General features: G+C 45.0%; 1 protein-coding gene across 1 annotated transcript in view; it reads left to right on the forward strand.

Moving 5' to 3' along the window:
- Window positions 1-8,583: 8,583 nt before the first annotated feature.
- LOC135891714 (cyclic AMP-dependent transcription factor ATF-7) overlaps window positions 8,584-22,008 on the forward strand; it is a 101,815-nt gene continuing 88,390 nt past the window's right edge. The window contains exon 1 of the mRNA XM_065419351.1: window positions 8,584-8,698. The gene's annotated coding sequence lies outside the window, so the exon portion shown is untranslated. The remainder of the gene's footprint in view (window positions 8,699-22,008) is intronic.

Raw genomic sequence — 22,008 nt, forward strand, 5'->3', positions numbered from 1 at the left:
GCTGTACAAACAGAGAACAAAAAGACAGTCCCTGCCCCAAAGACCTTACAGTCTAAATATATCCCCGGCCATAGGAATGGCACCACTTTCCAATAAGATGGATGTCAGCCAAGAACATGCCCATAGTTAACCTTAGGGTGCTCAGATAGCAAGTGTGAAAAATCAGGACACTTTTTTTTTCAGGGGAGGGGTATAGTTGCGTACCTAATATCAGAACAGCCCCGATAATATCACCCTAGTTAACCTTAAGCATCCAAAGACAATTTCCCAATCCATCTACTCCCTCCCTTGTTACTAGAGCCTGGGGAAGGCTGTATTGAGCCCAAAGGGCATGCTGCTGCTTTCCCTCTGGAGCACACAGAAAGCAGGCACATAATTTGAATAGCGGCATGGCTCATTAATTTAATTAATGGAAAGGATAGCAAGTAGCATTTAGCCCACTTACCTATCATTTGCTTAATCTTCCTCAATTTGGAGCCTATTATTCCTGATGACACTTTCTATTGTTAACAAGGCAATTACTGCTTTATAGTCAGTGTAGTTCATACCCAGGGCTCCTGCTCAGGTTAGGCATCCCTTTGCTCCCCTCTCTTGTAATTACCTGACACCAAATCCCAGTGCCCTCAGGCAGCTCTGGGCATGATCAATTGCAGCGTGAAGCAGGAGACTGGGAGAGAAAAGAGGAGCAAATCTTTCACCTTTCCAATTGGGTAAACAGGCCCCTTTGGCAAAGGATCTGATGTTTGGGAAGCAAAGAAAGGGCCTTTGTTTTTTCTGGGCTGGAGCACAGAGCATGTAGAGTTGTTTGGTTTGGCAAGTCCTCCCCACTTTAAAGGACTCCCCTCTTCTCCTGTATCTCTCTGAGGCACTTTTGTTTCACTTCCCCCTTCTCTCCTTCATTTTAGCATCTGCTTGACCACATCAGGATATGAAATAGCCAGTGTGATTTCAAAACCGCCCTCCCCGAGGCTTGCGATCATTAAAGATCCCATGGCACTTTCGCAAACGTCAGGGCATCCTGGATAAATTCCAGGCCAGGTTATTCCATTCTGGCTCCCCCAAGGTATCAGCTGAGTAAATCAGACTGTACCTTCCTGCCCTAAACTGCTGTGCTGAATGGCTGGCGCTAAATCATATGGTAACATTTCCCCTCAGGGCCTTTCTGCATTAGAAAGTTGTAGTGGTAAAAGTTTGGCTGGCATAGTGGTTTTAAGCCATGCCTCTGAGGGGGGTTTTGGACAGTGGAGATTGAACTTGGGCCCTCGACTGTTTGAGCTAAAAGGTCCAGCTCTGTTAGGCAAGCCGGTAGCAGGCTAATCAACCTCGGACAACTAACTGAAGTTTCCAGATCACAGGCCCTGGTTCAATCACCCTGACATCTGCGGGGAGAGCAATACAGCAGTGCACAGACAATCCAGGAAGTTTTTGGAGAGTGTTGGGGACAACTTCCTGGTACAAGTGCTGGAGGAACCAACTAGGGGCCGTGCTCCTCTTGACCTGCTGCTTACAAACAGGGAAGAATTGGTAGGGGAAGTAGAAGTGGGTGGCAACCTAGGCAGCAGTGACCATGAGATGATTGAGTTCAGGATCCTCACAAAAGGAAGAAAGGAGAGTAGCAAAATATGGACCCTGGACTTCAGAAAAGCAGACTTTGACTCCATTAGGGAACTGATGGGCAGGATCCCCTGGGAGGCTAATATGAGGGAGAAAGGAGTCCAGAAGAGCTGGCTGTGTTTTAAAGAAGCCTTATTGAGGACACAGGAACAAACCATCCCGATGTGCAGAAAGAATAGCAAATATGGCAGGCGACCAGCTTGGCTTAACAGTGAAATCTTCAGTGGGCTTAAACTCAAAATGGAAGCTTACAAGAAGTAGAAATTTGGACAGATGACTAGGGAGGAGTATAAAAATACTGCTAGAGCATCAGGGCCGGCTCCAGGCACCAGCCTACCAAGCATGTGCTTGGGGCGGCACCTGGAGGGGGGCGGCGCTCACCCGGGGAGAGTGGATCCGCAGCGGGCTCGCCGCCCTCCCCTGGCGCTCCGGCCGGTCGGGGAGAGCGGGGCCGCGGACGGGCTCTCCGCCCTCCTCCCGGCGCTCCAGCCGGTCGGGGAGAGCGGGGCCCCGGCCGGGCTCACCGCCCTCCCCGCGGCACTCCGGCTGGCCGGGGAGAGCGGGGCCGCGGCCGGGCTCGGTGCCCTCCCCTGCCGTGCTCCCCGCCAGGGGGCGGGGGGCAGCGGGAGGCTTTTTTGCCCGGGGCGGCAAAAAAGCCAGAGCCGGCCCTGAAGAGCATGCAGGGGTGTAATCAGGAAGGCCAAGGCACAATTGGAGTTGCAGCTGGCAAGGGATGTGAAGGGTAACACGAAGGGTTTCTACAGGTATGTTAGCAACAAGAAGGTGGTCAGGGAAAGTGTGGGACCTTTACTGAATGGGGGAGGCAACCTAGTGACACATGATGTGGAAAAAGCTGAAGTACTCAATGCTTTTTTTGCCTCGGTCTTCACAGACAAGGTCAGCTCCCAGACTGCTGCACTGGGCAACACAGTATGGGGAGGAGGTGAGCAGTCCTCAGTGGTGAAAGAACAGGTTAAGGACTATTTAGAAAAGCTGGACATGCACAAGTCCATGGGTCCAGATCTAATGCATCCAAGAGTGCTGAGGGAGTTGGCTGATGTGATTGCAGAGCCATTGGCCATTATCTTTAAAAATTCATGGCAATCAGGGGAGGTCCCGGACGATTGGAAAAAGGCAAATATAGTGCCCATATTTAAAAAAGGGAAGAAAGAGAACCTGGGGAACTACAGACCGGTCAGCCTCACTTCAGTCCCCAGCAAAATCATGGAGTGGGTCCTCAAGGAATCCATTTTGAAGCACTTGGAAGAGAGGAAGATGATCAGGAACAGTCAACATGGATTCATCAAGAGCAAGTCATGCCTGACTAACCTGATTGCCTTCTATGATGAGATAACTGGCTCTGTGGATATGGGGAAAGCGATGGATGTGCTATATCTTGACTTTAGCAAAGCTTTTGATACGGTCTCCCACAGTATTCTTGCCAGCAAGTTAAAGAAGTATAGATTAAACAGTATAAATAAATTTAGAGAGAGAAAATGTATCACCGGAAATATAGAGAAAATTTGACATTCCCCAAATGTCTTTGCTTGAGTACATGGACTATAAGGTATTTGGCTGTTTGTGACAGCATATTCTGTCCATAGGGCACCAAGTTGTAATGGTGAAAGGCGCGGTGCACTGTGGGTAGGCATCTCACTGTCCTCTGTGAGGCCTTCAGACGTGCCCCGTATGGAAACTGTCCCTGTGCATTGGAGGATACCCAGGCGCGTCTCAGAGAATAGTGGGGACCTGGTACCAAATGCCCGCAATTCTCTCTGTTCCATCCCATAATCAGCCACTCTTGTGCACCATTTTCCAACTCGCAGCTGCAAACATAGATGCGGCAAAGGCACCGCCGTGCTCTTCTGCACTCTAAGGTCAGGGCATACAATTTCTCTTGTGTTTACACGCACACAGCGCTCATTGGCCTGCTAAACCCAGGGTTGTGAGTTCAATCCTTGAGGGGGCCACTTAGGGATCTGGGGCAAAATCAGTACTTGGTCCTGCTCAGGGCTGGCTCTAGGATTTTTGCCGCCCAAAGCAAAAACAATTTTGGCCGTCCACCCCCCGGCCCCGCCTCAACTCCGCCCCTTCCCCAAATCCCCAGCCCTGCCTCCTCCCCCCCAGGGTCTCAGGCCTGGGAGGGAGGGGGAGCAGCGGCGCGCGAAACGGCTGTTTCGTGCGCCGCGGCCGCTCGGGATCTCCCCCTCCCTCCCAGGTTTGAGAGCCTGGGAGGGAGGGGGAGACTCGGAGTGGCCGCGGCGCGGGCGCCGCTTCTCCCCCTCCCTCCCAGGCTCTCAAGCCTGGGAGGGAGGGCGAGTAGCGGCGCGCGAGCGGCAGCGGAGGTGAGCTAGGGCGGCCGGGGCACATTTTTAGGGGCGGCATTCTGGCGCCGGCCATGCCGCCCCTAAAAATGTGCCGTCCCAAGCACCAGCTTGTTTTGCTGGTGCCTAGAGCCGGCCCTGGTCCTGCTAGTGAAGGCAGGGGGCTGGACTCGATGAACTTTCAGGTCCCTTCCAGTTCTATGAGATAGGAATGGTCAGGGATTGCAGAGGAATTTGTTTAACTCGTAAGGGATTTTATAGTCAGCATGGATTGTTCCTTCCTGCTGGATTCTCTCCTGCCTTTCATCTGAACAAAATATTCCCTCAGTCGTTAGTTTACTCCAGTGACTGCTGGGTTAAGTCTAATCAGTGTAAAACATAGGACTAGTCTGGAGGGGACCTCCTTCTGGATCACAGAGTCCAGTCCCTTGCTATTGCAAGCAACCCCATCATATCATCCTATTCATCAAGCTCCATCTTAAAACTAGTCAACTGGTTTGCTCCCCCTGCTCCTCCTGGGAAACTGTTCCAGAACATCACTCCTCTGATGGTTACAAACCTTCTATCTTCCAGTCCTGTGAGAGTAACTCTGCACAATTCTACATTGGCAATTTGCACTGAGGTAGTTATAATGATGCATATTTCTCTAATGCACCCAGGGTAGGCTCTGGTAAACAAGACACTGGATCTGGGTTAAATTCCCAATTTAGTCACAGGTGTCCTGCATGGCCTTAGGCAAGTCATTTAACCACTCACTTCAGTTTTCTCATCTGTAGAATGGGATCTGTGAGGATCAAATCCATTAATGGTTGCCCAGATGTTACAGTGAGAGGGCCACACAATTATCTTGATAATCCCTTATTGCTCTGTATTTTGTACACTCATTTACAACAGTGGAAAACAGCACTCTGATCTGGTAGCATTTTACCCCCATTTTGTATTAAGTCAGGACAACAGTGAATCAGACCCTAAAAGAATATTAACCCATACTTGGGAGCTAACCACTTATATCTTTTCTCCTGGTGTGGGTGTGTTCTAGGTGGGACAAAACTGTTAGCTCCATCTCTGATGCTTCCCTATATAAATGGAGTTTTAAAGTAGACTTGCCTGAGGTTACTTAGGATTCCCAGATTTATTCTGCCGCAAAGACAGGCCTAATTTTCTGGTCCTGCTTAGAACAAGACTTTCTCTTGTCTGAGATAAGCAATTTCCGGTAGCTCCTGACATGCAGTAAGATATCCCATCTACATTCAGGGGTGCCCAATCTATGGCCTGCGGGCCATATATGGCCCACCAAAGCATTTCATAAGGCCCACAGCCTGCTTCAACAGAATATACTAACAGCCAATTCATTAGCGTTTTGTCGTCATGTTTACATCATTTTAGTTTACACAAGTGTGTAAATAGACAATACTGTACATAGAAACAACCTATCTAAATACATACAAAACAAGCTGAACTTAAAATATAAATCAATACAGGTGACTTTAAATCTTATTAAAATATAGAATCTGTTTGGCCCACACAAGGTTGTGCTTAGGTTTATGTGGCCCTCCTATGTAATAAATTTAGGCACCACTGGATTAAACGACTGAGTTTCACAGTATGCAGTGTTGTAGCCGTGTCGGTCCCACAATATTAGAGAAGAAGAGCTCTGTGTAAGCTTGAAAGCTGGTCTCTCTCACCAACAGAAGTTGGTCCAATAAAAGATATTACCTCACCCACCTTGTCTCTCTGAGTTTCACTGGTGTGTTTGAGAAATATGTGGTTTAGGACAGGGGTTCTCAAACTGGGGGTCGGGAACCCTCAGGGGGTCACGAGGTTATTACATTGGGGGTCATGAGCTGTCAACCTCCACCCCAACCCCGCTTTGCCTCCAGCATTTATAATGGTGTTAAATATATTAAAAAGTGTTTTTAATTTACAAGGGGGGGGGTCACATTCAGAGGCTTGCTATGTGAAAGGGGTCACCAATAAAAAGGTTTGAGAACCACTGCTTGTCCTGGCAACTGATACTGGGGCCATGTCTACACTATGAGGATTACAGCGGCACAGCTATAGCAGTGTAGCTACGTTGCTCTAGTGTAAATGCTTCCTACATTGATGGAAGGGGTTTTTCCATCGATGTAGGTAATACTCTACCTGACTGGCAGTCGCTAGGTTGACAGAACAATTCTTTCATTGACCTCGCTGTGCCTATACTGGTGCTTAGGGGAGTTAATAATCTAATTAGACAAAACAAAGGATGGGAGGGGAAACAGAGTAATTGAGGGGAAGTTATTTGACCAAAGTCACCCAGCAGGTCAGAGACAGATCCAAGAATAGAACCCATGTCTCCTGATTCCCAGTCTAGTACCTGATCCACTGGATCATGCTGCTTCTCAAGAGGTCCCAGTGCCTAGCTTTCACACCGCATGTTCCTAAAATGCTAAGATTATTATTTATTTGTATAGCAGTAGTGCCTAGGAGCCCCAGTCAGGGACCAGGACTCCATTGTGCTCGGCGCTGTACAAACACAGACCAATAAAACTGTCCCTGGCCCAAAATGCATATCTGCTACATCATTGACTTTTCCATGTTTTATGCTGGAAGCAGGGCCGGCTCTAGGATTTTTGCCGCCCAAGGCAAAAACAATTTTGGCCGCCCCCCCCCCCCCCGTTTTTTAATTACCCCCACCCCCGGCCCTGCCTCAACTCCGCCCCTTCCCCAAATCCCCAGCCCTGCCTCCTCCCCCCAGGCACTGGTCACATGGTGAAGCCTGAGCAGAATCGAGCTACTGATCGGGGTGGGGGGGAGTTCCCTGGTTACAAATACAGGAGCAAGTGGCAAGCTGTGTGTGTGTGAGGCAATAAGCCTTGAGGCACAGGACTGTCTGGAGAGTCAAGCTTGGAAACTGCCTTCTGTTATTTATTGCTACTCTGTTCAGCAAAGCAGGACTTAGTTCAAACCTGTTTATTTACAAAGAATATACACAAAGAATAGACCTGACTCAAGTAATTCATTTGTCCTCCTAATGGGAACAACCTGGCAACATCCCAAATGGTGGTAACTACTCAGGAGCAAACACACATTTATGCATCTTGGGTGGCTTAGTTTCCAAACATCTCTTTTGCAAAGAGGGGTTGCTTTGAATAACCAGCAAGTTACATGGTGCTGTATTGTTATCATTGGTATCCAAGAGGAATTACAGTAATTGACAAGCAGTGTAACAAACCTAAGACTTCATGGCTGTCAGGTTTGGTGCTTACCATGGACACTGCAACAAGGGGAACAGAATCCAGATCTTCATGCTCCAAAAACACAAGCCTCTACCACTTCTGCCAAGAGGGAATTGACAGTAGCAGTATAGGGCTGATGACACACAGCTAAATAGGTCAATTTCCAGCCAGTAGAGAATGGAAGTAGATAGAAAAAACATGTATGCTAGCTAGTTCTTTATAGTTGGACAAAGGAAACTTAGTCATTGTCTCTATCTACAAAGTGGGGTGTGTGAAGAGTGCTGGTGTGAAGACACACACTGTGCACGTGCTGGGAGTTTGTCTGCTGTCCTCTCTTTGAAATCTAGGGAACAGAGAGCAGTGGGGTCACTATCCCCTCAGTGGTGGGGGGTGAGGGGGTCTCTGTCAATGTCCCCTCAGTGGTGGGGGGCTTTGTCCATGTCTCCTCTGGAGGGTAGGGGTGAGGGGGTCTCTGTCCATGTCCCCTCAGTGGTGGGGGTGATGGGGGGGCTTTGTCCATGTCTCCTCTGGAGGGTAGGGGTGAGGGGGTCTCTGTCAATGTCCCCTCAGTGGTGGAGGTGATGGGGGGCTTTGTCCATGTCTCCTCTGGAGGGTAGGGGTGAGGGGGTCTCTGTCCATGTCCCCTCAGTGGTGGGGGTGATGGGGGGCTTTGTCCATGTCTCCTCTGGAGGGTAGGGGTGAGGGGGTCTCTGTCCATGTCCCCTCAGTGGTGGGGGTGATGGGGGGCTTTGTCCATGTCTCCTCTGGAGGGTAGGGGTGAGGGGGTCTCTGTCAATGTCCCCTCAGTGGTGGGGGGCGAGGGGGTCTCTGTCAATGTCCCCTCAGTGGTGGAGGTGATGGGGGGCTTTGTCCATGTCTCCTCTGGAGGGTAGGGGTGAGGGGGTCTCTCTCACTGTCCCCTCAGTGGTGGGGGTGATGGGGGACTCTGTCAATGTCCGCTCAGTGGTGGGGGTGATGGGGGGCTTTGTCCATGTCTCCTCTGGAGGGTAGGGGTGAGGGGGTCTCTCTCACTGTCCCCTCAGTGGTGGGGGTGATGGGGGACTCTGTCAATGTCCCCTCAGTGGTGGGGGTGATGGGGGGCTTTGTCCATGTCTCCTCTGGAGGGTAGGGGTGAGGGGGTCTCTGTCAATGTCCCCTCAGTGGTGGGGGGCGAGGGGGTCTCTGTCAATGTCCCCTCAGTGGTGGTTGGGGGGAGACTCTGTCGCTGTCTTTTCTGTGATGGCCCGTCCAGTAACGCCCCCCTCTGAGGAAGGCAGAGAGGGCGGGCACGTTCCACCCACTGCCTCTTGGGGGCAACGCCCACCCCTCCGCTTTGGCACACATCCCGGCTGATGATTGGTTCTCTCTGTTCCATGCCCCGCCCTATTGGAAGTCTCGCGAGAATATCGCGCGTAGGGAGGGGGCACCCAGCGCGAGACCCAGGGACAGCTCGGGAGGGTCGGAGCCAGCGCGAGATTCGGGAGCCAGCACAAGGCAGAGGTGTGGACCTGAGGCAACCCACGTGTGCCCCCCGGTCTCGAGGTGAGCGAGGCCCCCCGCTATCCCCCTGGAGTAGACGATGGGCCCCCCCATCTCCCCGAGTTTTCGTGAGAGTACCGGCCCCTTCCGTGAGTGACAAACTCTTCGGCCAATCGGTACGCCGGGCGGCTCGGAGTGATGGGCGCCGCAACCAACAGCGTCCGGGAATGATGTGCAGCACGCCCCCCTTCAGGGATGGGCGGTGCTCAGGGTTGCTGGAGCCTCCGAGGGGCCCGGGCGGTGGCTGGTTGGGGGGAGGGGGCCCGGCCACGGACAGCCGGTGGGGGATGTGTATGTGAGGGGTCCTGGGCTCCTTGGTGGGGGCCCCTGAGTGCTTTGGTTTGGGGGGTTATGAGAGGCCCCCGTGATGAGAAGGGGTTCTGGGCTGTGTGGATGGGGATTATGGGGGGCCCTATGCAGCAGGGCCGTTCTGGGTCAGCAGGTGGCTATGGAGTGTGCAGTAGGGAGATCCTGGCCTGGGTAAGGGCTTGGGGCTCTCTAGTTAAAATGGGTGAGTTAGGGAGATTGTAGGCTGGGGGGGGGGAGAGGGGGCTCATGGGATTGTTAGATTAGGGGTGTCACAAAAACAACTTGACGGGGTCTAGGAGTAGGGTGGGTAACGCTGAGACTAGATGTAGTGGGAGTAACCCTTTAACAGCCCCCTCCTGGGAAGTATATTGGAAGGAGTTGACCCCCCCCCCCAGGCAAGTTAAATCAGTTACTCTAAACATCAGTATGGTAAAAACTTAATGTTTAAATTGCACAATCTTTGTGTGTGTGTGTAACAACAATTATTTAAGAAAAAATATATATTGTGCAATTTAAACATTAAGTTTTTACCCTATTGATGTTTAGAGTAACTGATTTAACTTGCCTGGAGATGGGAGGAGTCATCCCCTTCCAATACACTTCCCAGGAGGGGGAGATAGATATAGTTTCTTAAATAATTGTTGTTTCTCACTGTTAGCCTTTGGGAGCCCAAACTTTATGAGAACTTGTAGAAGCAATGAGTGTTTAATCCATTACTGCACAATTGCTTTTCTTTCACTTACATACTGTGGTAGAATAGGTGACAGTTTCTAGTAAACTAGAACTATTAAACAAACCGGCTTATTTGTCAAAAGGGTTTCATCTTTATTGCTAAAATTAATTGGGCCCCATTTTCTCTCCTTGCCCTAAAAGAAAAAGAGCAACAGGTTTGACTTTCATTACATGAAATGTTACATGACAATAAAAATACTTGGTGATGCGTATAAAATCAACATGGATTAATCAAATAAACTTAATTTTTTAAGACCAGACTCTGTTGTAATTTACACCCTTCATGAAATCCAGTTGAGTACCACTGCAATCCTTCATAACCTCTTTCCATTCTCCAATCTGTACCTTTTTCCATGCTGCTTTCTATGCATGGAATGCCATCTCTATCCTGGTTCACCAAGTAGCTACCGTCTCCATATTCAGGTCCCTTCTAAAGACTAAATTTTTCTATGAATATATTACCGTGATAAAATGATATGCATACTTTCTCTGGGCTCCTCAGCATGTCTTGTTTCATCATTGTGTTCTATGGGGTAGGGACTTTCTTCAGTTTGTCTGGTACAGCATGAAGCACATTGTTAACCATAACCAATAGCACTAGCTAAAAGGATTGCATGGTGCTTTACAAACTGTATAAATATAGTTGTTGCCCGTTCACTAAAATATAGACACTTGTGGTGTAGAATGCAGCAGCTATTCTGAACCACCAATTCTATAAAACAGTGATTTGGCACAAATTAAGAATAACTTCATCACTTGAACAAAGGGGATTTTATGGGGGTAGAATATAATTGCCCGAGTTGGAATCTGGTTACTAGCAGGGTTTACCTCTTTCTTCTTTTTTTTAAAAAAAGAGAGAGAAAAGAAATTGTATTTGACTGCTATCATATGATTACATATTAAGCATTTATCATTCTGGCCAACCATAATCAGTTTCATGGCTGTAGTTTAACCATCACTGAAGTGCTTGTTTGCTGTTAGTGCCCAAAAAGAAGGTTGAATTGATGGAAGTTACAAGCCAGAAATGTAGATGCAAAGTTTGTTGACGTATGGTTAACTGTACTTGTGTCTGCAGAAGCCTCTTTTAAAAAAAAAAAAAAAAAAAAAAAAAAGAGATGGTTCTGTCTGGGGATTGGTCCTGCTTTGAGCAGGGGGTTGGACTAGATGACCTCCCGAGGTCCCTTCCAACCCTGATAATCTATGATTCTATGATTTGGACCAATTATTTCTAATCCCAGAATCTGATTGGGAGTAGAGTGGTGGAAAACCAGTCTTTCTGTTTCAAAACAGTGAACAAGCAGGCATTGGATGAAGCTATCCTGTTCACAGAATCCTAGTTTACAAAACCTGGAGGGCCACTGAATTATAAAAATTTGTTCAGTTTTCACAGTTGTACTCAAGCAAAGACATTTGGGGAATGTCAAATTTTCTCTATATTTCCAGTGATACATTTTCTCTCTGTAAATTTATTTATACTGTTTAATCATAGCAGTTAGAGCAGGAAAATACCTTTCAGGATATCTGGTCCATCTCACTGGCCACTGCAGGATTATTCCATTCTAGATTTTCTTGAGACAATCCAGTTGTAAATGTCTCCAGCAATAGGGTTTCTTTGAGGAGACTATTCCTGCATCTAACAGATTTCACTTTTGACAACTTTATTTGTACTTAGCCAAGTTTTGCCTTAAATTTGTGCCATTATTCTTGGTTATACCTACTTGTACAATGCTCCTTCTCCCTCATTGGCATTCACTCTTCAAATAATTGTAGGCAGTTAATGTGTCCATCTTAGTTGTCATTAGCCAAATTACACATGTAGCTACTTTAATGTTTCTTCATAAATCAATCCCTTCTGTGACTTTATCACTTCCCCCCCTGAATGTCCTCCAGTTTGTCAGTAGTGAGTGCTGATATTGGATTGCTTAGAGCTGAATAGCGTTCACATCAGAGTTTTAGAGATGAGGACATAATCTTTTTGCTCTGGGTGTAGCCCTGAATCACTTTTCTTTTTCCCCCCTCCCCCCCATCACATTACAAGCTCCTGTCTAATTTACTGTCCACTGTCACCTCAAGTATCATCTTCCCTCCAGCTGTGATCTAGTTTACATTTCCCAGAGTATTAAATGCATTTATTTCAAGTTGAATTTCTTTGTTTGCATATATCTCATGCCCTTATTTCTAATGTTTCTAGATTTCTTATTGTTTCTCAGTTCTCCCTGGTGTTTGCAACACCTCCCAGTTTCTTTAATGCTCTGATTTCTTTCTCCGCCTGCCCCACCACCCACATTCTACATAATGTACAAAGATGTCAAATGAAAAGGAACTTCATCTTGACTCAGCAGTGCTCTTCCTGGTGCTACATCCAGCTTGGTACATTGCAATTATCATTAACCTTTTTAAAATCTGGTTGAAGGACTGCAGTTAGTCTGTGTGACAATGTTCTTATGAAGCTAATTTGGAAGTGCTGTAAAATCCATGTGGCGTGACTCCTACTGTGATGGTGATTGCAAAGATATGCAGTGCACAAAGTATTGAATAGCAACATATTGAACTGATTTGTATTGTCAATTTAAATAATTATAGTGGCTTACAGTGAACTTAGTTCTTGTGACACATGGTTATAAATTCAAAAATGTAAGCATGATGTGGGAGGGAGTGTTTAGCAGTTAGAATAGGGACTAGGAGTTAGGATTCCTGGGTTCTCTTTCCTGGCTTTGTCACTCTAGCCATGTGATACTGGGCAATTCACTTAACCTCCCTGTGCCTTAGTTTTCCATAGGTAAATTAGCTCTAATACTCACCTTTGTAAAGTGCTTTGCGAGCCTTTTGTCTGGTGAAAGGTGCGGTAAGTGCAGATTGACATTTGGGAATGTTGCTTTAAAAAGTTTAAATGGGAAAAATAAAACAGTCTCATTTAAAAATCAAACTTTTGATTGGGCTTTATTTTCAGATCTCTTGTTAATAAGGCTTGTGGTGGTGGTTGGGAAGGCTGAGGAGGATAACTCCAGAATGAGCAAAGTGAGTTGACTAGAGTCTGAGATTCCCAGACTGGTGTATAGGGAAGTCATTAACTCTCCCCCTACTTGTTGCTCTGAAAGGTGAGGAAACAAGAGATGAAGTGCTAATGCATATCAGGAGACAGTTGTGTGAAGGAAACTAGATCTCTGTTCCCAACCTCCTTTGGGCTGTAGAACGTAGGTTATGAATCTTACCTGTTGTGGGTGATGGGGGTGGGAGTGGGGGATACAAGCAATCAACAGTAGAGTTCTTATGGAAATATGTAGCAGTGATTGGAGTTTGCTACCATTTGGGACATTTCCTGGTTCACATTCTGTAGTTGCCTCTTCATTGTAAAAAGTTTTAAAATTTCTCAGTAAAACTTTTTAGAGAGTATCATTCTACAGGTCTCTTGGTGTGGTAGGTGTGTTCAGCATGTTCATCTGGGGATTGCAGTCTTTGGATTCCATATTGGAATGATGTGTAGAATCATATTTCTATATGATAGTTTGCTTTACATGCTACTCGTTTTTCTTAAGCACTTGAACGCCATATTTTCAGAACTGCTCCTATCCCATTTAGGCACTTAAATGAAATGGACATGTTTTCAAGGGTGACTCCCAGTGGGAGCTGCTGGCTGGTGAGTTCTTTTGACAGTCTAGCCTCATGGACCTGATTTTTTCATAGATGTTGCGTCTCTTCTGCTCTCACTGACTTCTTTTGAGCACTTCCTTCTCTTGGGTTGTTTTTTGCTTTGCTTTGAAGAAACTCCTAATATGAGTAGACTAATTTTTCAACGTTTTAAACTTAAATTAATCGTCTCCGTTCCTTTTGAATTAATTGCTAACCTCAATTTCCAGCATTTTATGTTTGTTGCTAAAATGTTAGATCATAACATCTGTGTTGAACTTTTGTCTTGCTGACATATTTCCCATGACGTGTCAGTTAAACAATCGCCAGTGACTCAGTAGCCCCTTTGTTCTCCTCTTCCCTATTTCCCTTGATAGTGCAAACTAGGTCTGAAATAATTAAGGCTAGTCTAAGCACAGAATTGCTCTGGTTTAATAAAGGTGTTCCTTTTTTTTTTTTTTTTTTTTTTTTTTAAAACAGATTTAGTTAAACCAGTACAAAAGGCTGTGTGGATACAGTGTTCGCTTAAATTGATTAAGAAAAGGTTGAACTAAACAGAAATAAGGTTAAGTCTACATTGTGGCAGCACAACTGCTGCAGTGTTGCTGCAGCATTGTAATATAGGTGCTTCTTACATTCAGGGAAGAGTTTTTTTCCCCACTGATATAGTTAACCCACCTCTCCAAGAGGCGTTAGCGAAGTCGACGCAAGAATTCTTCCATTGACCTAGCTGTGCCTACAGTGGGGATTAGGTCGACCACACATGACACAGTTTTTCACACCCCTGAGCAATGTAGCTAGGTCGACTAAAGTGTTAGGTATAGACCAGGCCTAAATGTCTACGTAGAGGTTTGTGCCAGTTTAACAAAAGAGGTGCAAACTTGTGTGTGGACAACCCCTTAGCAGCAGTATTTTTGCAGAGGGGAAATAATTCACTCTAGAAGACACTGTGTCTTACTGGTGCTAGCTTCACAACTATTAGAGCTACTGGCATCAAAGTCTCATCTTTAAAGTAGTGGATTAAAGTTCATGCCCTAGGATGACCCCTCATTTTTAAATGCACGGAGATGGGATGGTTCTTAAATGTTAATAGGTAACAATTTTGCTTTTGCTGTAGTTAGTCTTTAGCTCTTTTGAGAGAGAAATTTAGCTTAATTCTTCCGACAAGTGCATATTTTTCTCTATTCTGTAACTATTCACCGTGGAGTTTCTTGCATTGTTCTCTGAAGCATGTATTCTAGCCATTGTTGGACAGAACACTGGTCTGCACTGCAGCCCCAAATGGGCTGTCATAAGCTAGTGAACCTAAGAGGAGCAACCCAGAATTGAACCCCCAGTGTGTGTAGTGAAGTTCCCTAAAGAAGGCAACCCGGTACGATTACGGATTGCAGATAGCAAGTAGTGCTTCAGCTCATGTTTCATAGAGGGAGATGTAGCTCTGTTAGGCAAGCGCTGCAATAGTCTGGAATGTAACTCTCTGCTGTCCCACCCTTGTGTGAAAGAATAAACTGGTGGCAAAGTACTGCTGCCAGCCATTACAAGCTGATTCATGAGAGTGAACAAAGCCTCTCTACCAGTTACAGGCCACATTAGACACTGGTATTATCTTCTTATTCATGATAAACTTACAGTGCATATCTTCCATATATTTTCTGTGTACTTTTTGTGAGGTATTGTAGTATTGAACTGTGCTGAAGAAAAGTGTTCAGGTTCCTTTTATCTGAAATGCCAGTTATAAATGGAGTGTTGTGGTGAGGCTCACCCTTTCAGTGCATTGTGAGGGTGTGCTCCCACAGACCCAGAATTTGCTATGCCATTGAAAGTTAGTTCCTTGGATTTTGCTAGCCTGCCATGCTCACAAAGAATATTTTTCAGCTCTGTGTTGGCAAGGGTAAGGAGAGGAAATGATTCTGTTCTGACTACCACTGTTACTTTAAAAAAAATAGCTGCCTAAGGCCCAGTCTGCACTTAAAACTTATAACCGCATGGCTATGTTGATCAGGGATGTGAACAAAAACACAGCCCCTAGTGAAAGAGCTAAGCCAACAAAAAACCCCCAGTGTAGGCGCAGCTATGCTGACAGAAGAGGACTTCTGTTGGCATAGCTAATGTCGTTTAGGGAGATGGTGTTCGTACACTGGCAGAAAAACTCCTTCTGTTGGTGTACGCGGCATCTGTACTAGAGAGTATGCTGGCATAGACTGTAGTGTAGACATAGCTTAAGGTGGAACATAAGCTTTTGTCTAATAGCAAAAGCTTTCACTTATGGTTGCAAAAATAAAAACCTACTACAGTACAACCTTAATTATCTTACTGTACTGGGGGATATTGAATAATTTCAGATAATCAAGGTTGAGTATTTGGGGGGAATTTCCACTATAGCAGATGAGGCATAATTCTGTTTTGGGTATTTGAGGGTCAGATAATCAGGGTTACACTGTAGAAGTACTTAATGGTACTATTTTGGGGATTCTCTTCATGGGTAATGTTTCACTGTCCCCTTCCCTCCCCTCAAGTTGAAATATGACACATTTGGGCAGGAAAAACTTGAATAACTAATCTGCTTCTAATAAATTTAAAAGTTTGTCCTTGCCACATTACTTATTGCACTGGAATCTGAAGTTCAAGTCTACTCAACATCTCCTATTTGGGATGTATAGTCTAAAAAGATGGTGGTTTTAAAATTATCAACATTGTGATAAATTGAATTAGAAGGAGAAGTCCAAATATAGTACTAAATATGTCACTAGTGGTATCTAGGTAGATGTAAATTTCACTAATGTAAACTGCTTAATTCTTGACTTGTGAAATCTGACTCCTTTATAGGGAGTGCACAGATAATTTAGGTCCAGGATTTAGTATTTAAATCCAGGAGTGGTGAGTGTCACTTACAAACCAAATAAGAATAAAAGTATTTTACATTTTCATAAACTTCTGTAAAGTTTTTTCCATGCACAACGGAACTAGATTCACCAGTCTAGTGTTAAACTAAACAATGTTCAAAAAGTAAACAGTGAAGCATAAACTAAAACTTTAATTCCATCAATTTTAATAATCTGAGGTAGTTTTAATAACCCAATATGGTATCTAGGACAGGTATGGATATTTTCATCATAATAGCTTGACAGTTGATAACTTTATTCACTCATCTTCAACCAGAAGTTCACTGCACAATGTGCTTTGGTGAAGAAATGCATATAATCTTTGTTTTATTTCTTTGTTTTGAATCTCTGCGTTTAACACACAGTTGTGGAATATGTGAACGTTGATAATGTATAGGATGCTGTTCTCTCACTTACATAGTGCCTTTCATCCGTAAGGTTTCCAGATCCCCTATATGGGTAATCACTTTGCTCCCTGCTAGAAGGTAGCCCCTTCTTGGGTGACCTGCAGCAGTTGTTTAACACATGCAGCAACAAACCTGGTCTCTGGACATTGCCTTGTTTATAAATGGAGCACTGCTTGCACCCTTCTGTGAACACTAGAGCAGCACTTTAGCCCCCCATGTGTCAAATAATCCACACTGTAGAATTTGAATGCTGAATACATATAAATGCCCACGCATGTTATAAATAAAAAACAGGCAATGTTTTGGGTGGGTGGGTGGGGGAAATATTTTCACTTAATGTTCACACACATACAGCTGCCTCATGGCGTCACTTAACTCCAACTCTCACACTGTGCAGTCAGGTCTAAGTAGTTTTGTCCACAAGTCATTTAAAATTGTGGTTCTTATGGTAATATTCTATTTTCAACTGGGGAGGGGCTCTACTATTTAGCAAGACCCTGCCTTTACCCTTCTTAGCAGCTGTCTAAGGCACAGAGTGATTTAAATCTAAAGGCCAGAGTCCAGGGGTAACGTTTTCAAAAGCTTCTAAGGATATGTCTACACAGCAGCTAGACATCTATGGTTGGCCCATGGCAGCCAACTTGGTCTTGTGGGTCTTTAGGATGCGGGGCTGTTTCATTGCTGTGTAGACTTTCAGGCTTGGGCTGGAGCCTGGGCTTTAGTACCCTGTGAGGTGGGAGGGTCCCAGAGCCTGGGCTCCAGCCCAACCATGGAAGTCTACATAGCAATGAAACAGCCCTGCAGCCTGAGCCTGAGTCCACTGGCATAGGCTAGCTGTGGGTGTCTAGTTACTGTGTAGACATACCCTAAGTGACTCAGGAGCTGAAGTCCTGTTTTCAAAGGTTGCTTAGGAGACTCAGGCTACGTCTACACTAGAGAGCTTACAGCGGCACAGCTGGACCAATGCAGCTGCTCTATGCCGAAGGGAGAGAGCTCTCCCATCGACATAATTAAACCACCCCCAACGAGCAGCGATAGCTAAGTTGGCGGGAGAAGCTCTCCTGCTGACATAGCGCTGTACACCCTACCATTTGTGCCGGGGTAACTTATGTCATGCAGGGATGTGTTTTTTGTTTTTTTTCACACCCCTGAGCGACATCATTTTTGGCAATAAAAGTGGTAGTGTAGACATGGCCTCAGTCCTGTTTACTTTACTTTCATTGAGACTTGGGTCCCTAAGTGCCTCTGGCCATGTCTGCACTAGCACTTATGTCAGCAAAACTTTTGTGGCCCAGGAGTGTGACACACCCCCTTCCCCCGAGCGACCCAAGTTTTGCCAGCATAAGCTCTCGTGTGCATAGTGCAATGTCTGCAGGAGACGCTTTCCTGCCAACATAATTACCGCCGCTCGTTGAGCTGGTATTATGATGTCGACGGGAGAGCTCTCTTCCGTCAGCATAACGTGGATACATGTGCACTCTTCCAGTGGCACAGCTGTAAGTGGCCTAAATGACTTTTGAAAGTGGGATGCAGACTCCTAAGTCATTCAGGCACTTCTCATAGTTATCTCTGTAATAATCAATAGGGAGCACTGGGTTTCTTACATTTTTCTCCATTGTTGTTGTATAAGTGCATGTGAATTATTTCTGCCCCAAGTGTACTAGGTGTCTTTCAATAGATGAACTTAGTGTACATAAGGACACCCCACAGCTAGTGAACAAATACAGGGGAAGGCTAGGATTATGTCGAGATCAAGGTGTTGCTTAGGTGGTTGAGTTCATTTTGGAATACATTTTAAAAAAGGTAGTTGTCTAGTCTGCTGGAAGCCGTGCCAAAGTTTCTAATTCTGTGATCTCTATATGGAGCACCTTCTGCAAAGGGTTACAAGGAGTCAGTGGGTCAGCATGCTGAACAGTTGCAGTCTAGTCTTAATACATCAAAATCAGTAATATGAGAAGCAGATAAGCCACTAACTTTAGATATTTTTTTTTTAGTGAAGGCTTGTGCAGTGTCATTTTGGTTTGATGTTGGATGCCGAGATGCTTTGGATCTCCTTGACTTTTGTCAGCCTGGATTCAGACCTGAGTTCAGCACAGTCTGGTTATAATAAAGGTCTGGGGTCCATGCTGAATAGTGTTAGATCTAATTAGCTTCTTTGATACCATTGATTATGCTGTGGTTCTGACTTGGCTGTGACTTCAATCAGAGTTCATTTGGGCAACTACTTTTCAGACCTGTGTCCTTCACCTGTTACTTGAGTTCATTATAATATAGAGATTGTACTACTGCAATGCATGCTACATAGTGCTACACCTTGGATCAATGTGGAAATGAGCTAGTGGTTTGCTGCATGAATAGAGGTTTCTCCTATGAGTGCTTGACACCAATGTTCTGTGAATTGTACTTTCTGTAGGTTTCTGGGTAGAGTTTAAAGTGTTGTTTTTGACCTATAAAGTTCTAAAAAGCTTGGAGCCTACCTATGTGCAAGATTCGCTCTTGACTTCTGCCATCCTGGCAGATCTGCAAACAGCTGGAGCCCACCTCAGTTTAATGAAGAGAGAACTGCTGTGAACTGTTTGGCGACTTGGAACTTATGCTTTTCCCCCAGGCTTCTTGCCTCTTGCTCTGAAATACCATGAATCAGTTGATCTCCAGGCATGCTGCAAAGTCCTTCTCTTTTTCCAGGCTTTTGGGGAGGGAGGCAGGAACTTGAGAGTTGAGTATTGTGCACTCATCAGTGGGGGACTAGAGGTGGTCTTTCTAATTCTTCTGGTTTGGGAAATTGATGACTTGCTGTTGTGTTTAAGTTAATTTTTTTTAATGTTTATCAGAAATGTAAATAAATGACACTAGGCAATTAATAATCCTTACCTAACCCATGTTAGGTTGGTAGGTATTTGGAGAGTAGTAACTGTTTATCCAACTGGATTTTTGCAGTTGGGATCCATGCTTTCAACATGAAACCAGGTTGGAATGCCTATGGCTTTAAAACATTGAACCTGTGAGGTACATGTAGGACACCTTGCAAACTGTTTAGCCATGTACCTGCATTGCAGGTCAGTTCCTTATTGACTATGATTATTACATATGTCCCCTGGAGACTGTGGTTGTTCCAGATCATCCTAGCTTTCAGATATGCCCAATGGCTTTACAGACACTTGTTCTTTTTGTATCTTTTTTTGTGAATTTCTTTTGTTACTAAATCTTTTTAAAAAGAGAAACTTAGATCCTATGTCTTTCAGTGTCCTTACTCTGTGCTGATTTATATACCTGATTCATCATCCCTTCTCTTATGTTGATGCCCAGGTGCACCCATCAGGCTTCCACTAACACTTCAAATGCCTTGCTCTGTCTCTAGCATTGAAGTTTCAACCCAAGTCAGATCGACATTATCTTTTTTTTGTGGTTAGGGGTGTAATTTCTTCGTATGACATTTTTATCTTGGTAAGTCCTAGGATAGAGGCCGCTTTAGTGGCAAAGAAGTGCTTTTGCCAGTATAACTTATTTCATTCAGGAAACTGGTAGAAGCTCTACTGGCAAAAGCACTCTTGGCAGTTTAAATTGTGTCTACGCTAGGAAGATTTGCTGGTAGAGCTACTGGCAAAGCTTTTCTAGTGTAGACTGGTGCATCGGGTCTTGCAGCCGTATTACTCTTTTCACTGGAGTTTGTTTTGTTCTTGGCTGAAATATGCTATCAATGCCTCTCTCTCATCATCCTGGCATAAATATGTTGAATTTCTTTGCAGCTCATAGTTACCAAAGGTGCATATGGAGATTGATAAACTTTAACATTTCCCTTCCCTTCACCCCTCATTAAATAGGACCCAGTTTGTGCTCTGGATATTTAATTTGTTACGTTATAAGCTTTCTTTAAGCCACTTTAACTGTGAATTCTTTTCCTGACATGGAAGGTCGTTCTCCTGATGGCAGTGATTTCAATATAGCGTGAGTGAACTCCAGCCCTTCTTATTCTAAATTTTAGAGGGGCAAGGTTTTCAAGATCCTCCGGGGAGGAGCCGGTATTAGCATTGTACTCCAGAGCTTCTGGGCACCAATTTCTGTGCATGCACACAGAAAGACATAATTTAATGGGAAGTCGTTGGACTTTGCTTTCACCCTGCATTATAGGGTAACTTGGAATAATTTGTTAAATACCATGTGGCTGTTGGAGATTTACCTCAAGTAAGTTTCTTGCCAATATTCCAGTTTATACAGTTGGGTTTGCTTTATCAAGTTTATAAAGTGTCAGAGTGTTGTGCCTCTAAAGCAGATTTTATAGCATTAGCTTTTGGTTTTCTTTTCCAGATGACAATTTTAAGCTTTCTTGCAGCTTTTTTGTTACAAAGCAAACATTCCCACCCCTTCCCCCACACCCCAAAATAACTCTAAATTCAATGCATACTGCTAGCAATAGTCTATGCATATTTACCTTAGGTTCTGAAGTGGACTCTTTCCCAGAAAAACTTAAGAACTTTATGAGGATGTCTCTTGGTGTGTAACATTTAGTGATGAATGGTCAGACTTACAAAGATACTTCATGAGATTTTTCAAAAGTGCTTAAGCAGGTTAGGCACTGTCTCAGATCCAGAGGGTCTGGTCCATGCCCAGCATGTAACCAGTCCTTTGGGTGGGACCCCGTTAACGTGCTGGACCATTGTGTTCCATTCGTTGTGTTCTATTCCAGGCCCAAAGCCTAGTGGCTCTAGTCTCAAATACTTAGCCTGATCTCCCATGTCCTAGGGAGAGAAGACCAACCCCTCCCCTCCCCCCCGCAATGTGTAGCTATGCCAAAATGATAGGTACAGAGTCATAAAAATACTTCATGAAATTCCTGTTTGTAACAGGCACCTAATTCCACAAAGTACCTAATCTGCATGTGTAGGTGCCTAAAATACCTTTTGTAAATGTGGCCTGAAGAGATCATGGGTGAAATCTTCAAAACGAAGTCACTTTTTAAAAAGTGACTTCAGTACTTAGGCGCTGAAGTCCTATTGACTTTCAATGAGAGTTAGGCTCCTAAGTGCCAAAATCACTTTTGAAAATGGGACTTAAGTGCTTTTGAAAATTTTACCCTATATCATGATGAGCTACAGTGCTTTTGAATATTATTGTAGTATAGTACAATAACCCACGGCAATGTGGTGATGGAGACAGGGCTGAGAACTGAACTATGGGTAAATCCCGAGGAAGGGTTGGCAGTCGCTTAGCCTATATTTTGTTTGTGGATCCTTGCCTGTTGCCATTCTTATCTCCCAAGCTGCCATGAACATATTCAGTGCATTATGCGCTGAATGTTCATTTTGGTCAGAAAGCTTCAGGCAGAGATCTGCTAATCAGTATATTTAAAAAAACAAAA

This window comes from Emys orbicularis, chromosome 19, assembly GCF_028017835.1.
Source record: "Emys orbicularis isolate rEmyOrb1 chromosome 19, rEmyOrb1.hap1, whole genome shotgun sequence".
NCBI classification, from domain to species: Eukaryota; Metazoa; Chordata; order Testudines; family Emydidae; genus Emys; species Emys orbicularis.